This window comes from Nothobranchius furzeri, chromosome 5 (genome assembly GCF_043380555.1).
Source record: "Nothobranchius furzeri strain GRZ-AD chromosome 5, NfurGRZ-RIMD1, whole genome shotgun sequence".
Classification (NCBI taxonomy): Eukaryota; Metazoa; Chordata; class Actinopteri; order Cyprinodontiformes; family Nothobranchiidae; genus Nothobranchius; species Nothobranchius furzeri.
Genome location: NC_091745.1, coordinates 57978151 through 57984150, shown reverse-complemented (window position 1 = coordinate 57984150; position 6000 = coordinate 57978151).

Genomic DNA, 6000 nt, shown 5'->3' with positions numbered 1-6000 from the left:
ATGCAAGTCGATTCAAGTCACAAGTCATTGGCGTTCAAGTCTGAGTCAGGTCGTAAATCTTTCTAAATTTTATCAAGTCAAGTCAGAAGTCATTAAAATAATGACTTGAGTTTGACTCGAGTCCATGTCACGTGACCCGAGTCCACATCTCTGCTAATTTGGTTTGATAATTGTCTGACACACACGACAGCACATCTGCTGTAAATAATACTATAAAACCAACAGCTTCTATTGGCTGTGGAGACTGCAGCGCTGCAAACCGTGCACCAACAGTCATGCTGCACTGTCAGGTTTCCTGACACCAGTTTGTTCCAGCAGGAATTAGACAACAGACGGGCTATAGTTGCTTGATATGACAAACATAATTTCCTTCCTGAAGCTCCCTTGGGTTAAATCAAATCTTTCCTCAAATAATCTACTTGTATCTGTAACTTCTCAGCAATGTCCGAGCCCCATAATGCAGCTGTTTTGAATGGCATCGATGATTATTGCCATCTTCCTCTTTGCCTCCATCTGACTATTTCCTTTTTATATTATATTTTCTTTTTTTATGCTTGCTGCGATCACTTCGTGGCTCCCCCAAACAGATCAATGAAACATTTTTCTGTGCCTCTGCGTCATGCACAAGCATCTCCATTTCAGTCTCAGTGAAATTGCATTTTCCTGTCAGTTGCCATGGTCACCTGTGAGATGCAAAAAGTGAGTATGAAGGAGGCGTGATATAATCCAAAAACACCTGAGCACTTTTTGTAGGAAAAGTGTGATTTATAAAGCAAGAGCTGTGTGTTCACAGTCTTTTACAGATCCAACATTATTACATGTGCAAGTACATTTATTTTACTGAGCTTAAAGGGACTTTACAGAGTTTTGAATTTTTATGCTCGTGATTGCCCCCTCAGGCCAAAAGCGTAACGGCAGCTTCAATAGTAGGCTCGTGCACGAGGCGCGCATGCTGTACGTGCACACTCCTAAACAAAAATAACAGCTGAGACAGTCCTGTGTGTGTATGTGTGTGTGTGTGTGTGTGTGTGTGTGTGTGTGTGTGTGTGTGTGTGTGTGTGTGTGTGTGTGTGTGTGTGTGTGTGTGTGTGGCCCGGAGGACAGAGGACAGGAGAACGTGCAGCTAATTAATTAAATAATTTGGTTCTGTACCTTTCTCTTCAGCACAGCCGACAAAGGTTTAAGATGGGTCAGCCCTCCTGCATGCTCAGATCATTCCCTTTCCTTTGCTTGAAAATTTGTTCCATAATGAAAGTTGAACCCACATCTTTTTTTATCTGTGAATTCAATGCCGTTCGGCGAGTCTCAAATAAAAATTTGGGCATCTTACTGTAAAAAAATAATATACCATTAATGTAAAAAAGAAACTAAAAAACCTAGGTTCACATCCAGAATTGAACCTGGGTCTTTTGCACGAGAGTCTGACGTTTAACCAGGTGAGCTAAAGCACCAATGACATCTGATCTATCTGTAACATTTATATCCTGAAACAATGTTCAAAGAACGGTTCGGAGCGAAAATGGCTATTTTGTTGCTAATTTGCAGGAAATATCTAGAAGAAAGTAGCTAAGGGTCCTCAGAAATGTAGCTAGGTTCATCACTAGGCGTTAGGAACAGCGACAAAGTTGCTGAGTTGGCACTACCTCATTCTCTGCTGCTAAAGCTACTGATAGCAAACGCTACGGGCTATGCCTGAGAGTGAATGCGCATGAAGCAGCCTGCTCGACCCGAGCAGCTCTCTTTTTCTGTGATTTTACAGAAAAACAGGCAATCACAGTAAAAATGCCTGGGCTCATTCTACAGGACCAGGGCATTGCAGGAGAATGTATGAAGAAGAAATGTATTATTTCTATACATGTTTTGGCTGTCAAACTTCCATAATGCCGCTTTAAGTAGCCATAGAGTAAAGATTCTACACAAAGTTTAATAAATAAGGCCTGCTGTGACTTTGAGAAAGGAGAGGATAGAGTTGTTTACTTCAGCTCTGAACCTGATTTGTATGTTTGCCGTTTCCTCTGATGGAACTATAAAAGTTTACCGTTAGGATCACACACACCGCTGTCATAATGCTCATCTGAAATTTACTACTGGAACCATCACAGAGGAGCTTCCTGAGTGTAGGAACCTAACCCCCCCCCCCCCCCCCCCCCCCACACACACACACACACACACACTTTAAAGCACAGTTTTATTTGTGTTTTTGTTGTAAGTAAATGATCACATTTGTTTGAAGACATCAGGACACGCTCAGCCTGTTTAAGTTTATCCCCAGAGGCTTCTGCTCATCCGGGTCCTGTGTGGTTTTACCAGGAATATGAATATTTAAATGCTTTGTTCACTGAGAAACACCCCCTAAGACTCCATTTCCCAGCATTCCATCTCCTAAACTCTTAACTCCCATGTCATCCCCCCGTCTATATTCAGAGGTCAACTCCCTCTGGCCAGTTCACTCAGTCATGGTTTTTACCAAACCATGTCACGAGTCCATAGTCTCATCGCTCACTAGTCATCTAGCCCACTTAATCGTCTTACCAGCAAGTCAGTTCCTTCTCTTCCTGTAATGCCTGTTTGTTCTCGTTTCCCTTTGAGAAACGAACCAATCTTAGACTAACTGTGTGTGAGCAGCTCCCAGCGCTCGTTCTCCTGCGTTTGGGTCTCATCACAACATGCTACAGCCGAACCCGCGGTTTCTCAGTTCAGTCCGTGATCACCCCTGACAAAGAGAAATTGGAGACAGTGGAAGAGTTGTGTTGCTGTTACCAAATCAGAGGCGAGATGTCCAAATATCAGGAAGTAGGACTCCAAATCATGCTGTTTTCTGCTCACCTCCCCTCTGGCTGACTTCTACTTCTTCAAACAGTAGTACAAGCGTTTCCCCAGAAAATGACTAACAAGGCATTCATTTATACTACACACACACACACACACACACACACACACACACACACACACACACACACACACACACACACACACACACACACACACACACACACACACACAGAGTTGGACTCTGACAAGGCTGCCTTTTGTCACCGATTCTGTTCATAACTTTTATGTACAGGATATCTAGGCACAGCCAAGGTGGTGAGGGGATCCATTTTGGTGGCCTGAGGATCAGGTCTCTGCTTTTTGCAGATGATGTTGTCCTTTTGGCTTCATCAGAACGGGATCTCCAGCTCTTTCACTGGAGTGGTTCATAGCCAAGTATGAAGCAGCTTGGATCAAAATCCCGCTCCTATAAATCTGAGACCATGGTCTTGAGTTGGAAAAGGGTAGAATGCCTTCACCGGGTCAGGGATGAGGTCCTGCCCCAAGTGGAGGAGTTTAAGTATCTCTGGGTCTTGTTCACAAGTGAGGGAATGATGGAGAGTGAGACCGATAGGCGGATTGGGGCTGCATCTGCAGTGATGCGGGCGTTGTACCGGTCTATCATGGTGAAGAGAGAGCTGAGTCAGAAGGCAAAGCTCTTTATTTACTGGTCGATCTACGTTCCTACCCTCAACTATGGTCACGAGCTTTGGGTAGTGACTGAAAGAATGAGATTGCGTACACAAGCGGCGGAAATGAGCATTCTCTGCAAGGTGGCTGGGTTCTCCCTTAGAGATAGGGTGAGAAGCTCAGTCATCCTGGAGGGGCTCGGAGGAGACGTGCTGTTCCTCCACGTTGAGAGGAGACAGTTGAGGTGGCTCAGGCATATGATTAGGATACCTCCCTGGTGAGGTTTTCCGGGCACCTCCAACCGGGAGGAGACCCAAGGGAAGACCCAGGACACGCTTCAGGGACTATGTCTCTCACCTGGCTAGGGAACGCCTTGGGATTCCCCCAGAAGAGCTGGCCCAAGTAACTGGTGAGAGGGAGTCTGGACCTCTTGACTTAGGCTGTTGCCCCCGCAACCCGACTCTGGATAAGCGGAAGAAAATGGATGGATGGATGGATAATGATAATGTGTGCTAACACACACACACACACACACACACACACACACACACACACACACACACACACACACACACACACACACACACACACACACGCGCACACACACACACACACACACACACACACATTGAAGAACCAAAAAGGGTTAAAAATGTTGTTTACATGGTTCACGTTGATCATCTCATCTCATCAGGTCTTTTATTCTCATCGTTAGGTTGTTAGATCCCAGAGCTGTCATTGACTATTTATTTGTAGCACCTACAATCCCACACTTCATGCTGCACGCTGTGAGGAGCCGGAGGAGACGGGAGCAATCAAAGCTCTCTTTCATTTCAGCTCCAAACTGTGGCTCAGCTCAGGTCTCCGTCACTGTGCTCCTCCACCAATAGACAGTGGATCTCATTGCAGTTATTTCTGTCTGATGGCCTCACTTTGTTCCCCTGATTTCAGACCCAAAGTTGTTATTTGCTGAGGCGTCACTGATGTGAAGCAGCAGACTGAAAATAAACAAATGAAACCTGGATCCCATAAAGTCAGTTATTAGGAAGCTGATCCAGACATAAAGTGACTTATGAGGAGAGAACATTTCATCTTCTTCACACACTAGGATGAACTCACAATTCTTAAAGAGGAAAAATGCATTTTGACAAACGGTAGAATTATTTCTTTGGTTTTCATAATATTTAAAACAATCTGTTACAAATCGGTTTTGATTTTTTCAGCTTAATGCAAAATGAGACAAATGGGACATTTAGTCATGCAAACAATGGATTCCATTTGTCCAGAATGTATGGTTTTATACATCACGTGTGCTAAACAATTTCTTACCAACATTTTACAAATAAACGAAAAAAAATACAATTAAATAAATGAACAAAGAAGACAGAGACTCCATTTTCTGATCTAAAATAAGTACACTGGAAAACTGATCCAGTCAAGGAAACTAAAGGCATCTGGTTTTGTCAGAGTTTCATGGAGGTGAGGAATTTTCACCTTTAATCTAGAGCGTCACACAGAAAAAAAAACAAACACAAACAAAATAGTAAAAACAGTGAGCTTGAATACAAGAAGAGACATAATGGGTGTGCTGGGTCTTTATTCCTCACATCTGTGTCTGATTAACCTTGGGAGCTTTGGGGAACAAAGGAAAACCATTGTGGGGTGCTGGAAATGATGGGACATGTTTTGCTGCTTTGTCCCGATTACTCGGTCAAGAGGAGGGCCCTGTTCAGGTTTTTGGGTTTCGTAGGGGTTGGGGGTTTAGTCTACGGACCGTGTTGCGGGTGGAGGATAGACGGAGTGTGGGCGCGCTGCTGGCTTTTTTACGTGGGATCAGAGTTTACATGAGGGTGTGATCATCTTTGGGAGTGGATTGACGGTTGCTTTGGCAGCAATACGCCGACTAGGCATCTAGCTTGCCTAAGAAAGGAAGAAACAGAACGTCTTTGTTGGGTATGAAATTCAGAGACGAGTGATGCATTCAGATTTGGGCGTTTTGGGGGTTTTAGACTGGCTTGTTTTGGAGATTGCAGTACTTTGCTCTTGTGTGAGTTTTAGTTGCGAGTGATTTGGTGAAGACGGTGGCGGTAATGCAGCAGAACAGGCTGGGGTCTACCGTTAACCCAAAGAAGAAGAAGAAGACACTCTGACAGGTTTCAGTGTGATTGTCTTCAGTTTGCTGCAGAATGAAGCCTCTTTTACACCGAGTGCCAAACAGATGCCAAATGAATACCATGTGACTTCTGGATGGACAGCCATTTGCACCGACGGTGGGTCATGTGTGGAACGTCTCTGGAATGTTGCTCAGGATAACCACTACGTGTGTACAGAAGAGCTGGAAGACAACAGCCACATCTTCTTGAACCATCACACTGCAAACAGATTTCTCAGTCTATAATTGGAGGATAACAAGACGACATTTCATGGCATTGTTTACGTTTCCCACATTGCATCATTGATTGGGTGGCAAGAAACAATGTATTTGCCTATAATTCAAAAGTGTTTCACGTTTGGAGGAAAATTTAGTGAAACAGACCATAAAGCACCAAGTCCAATCAG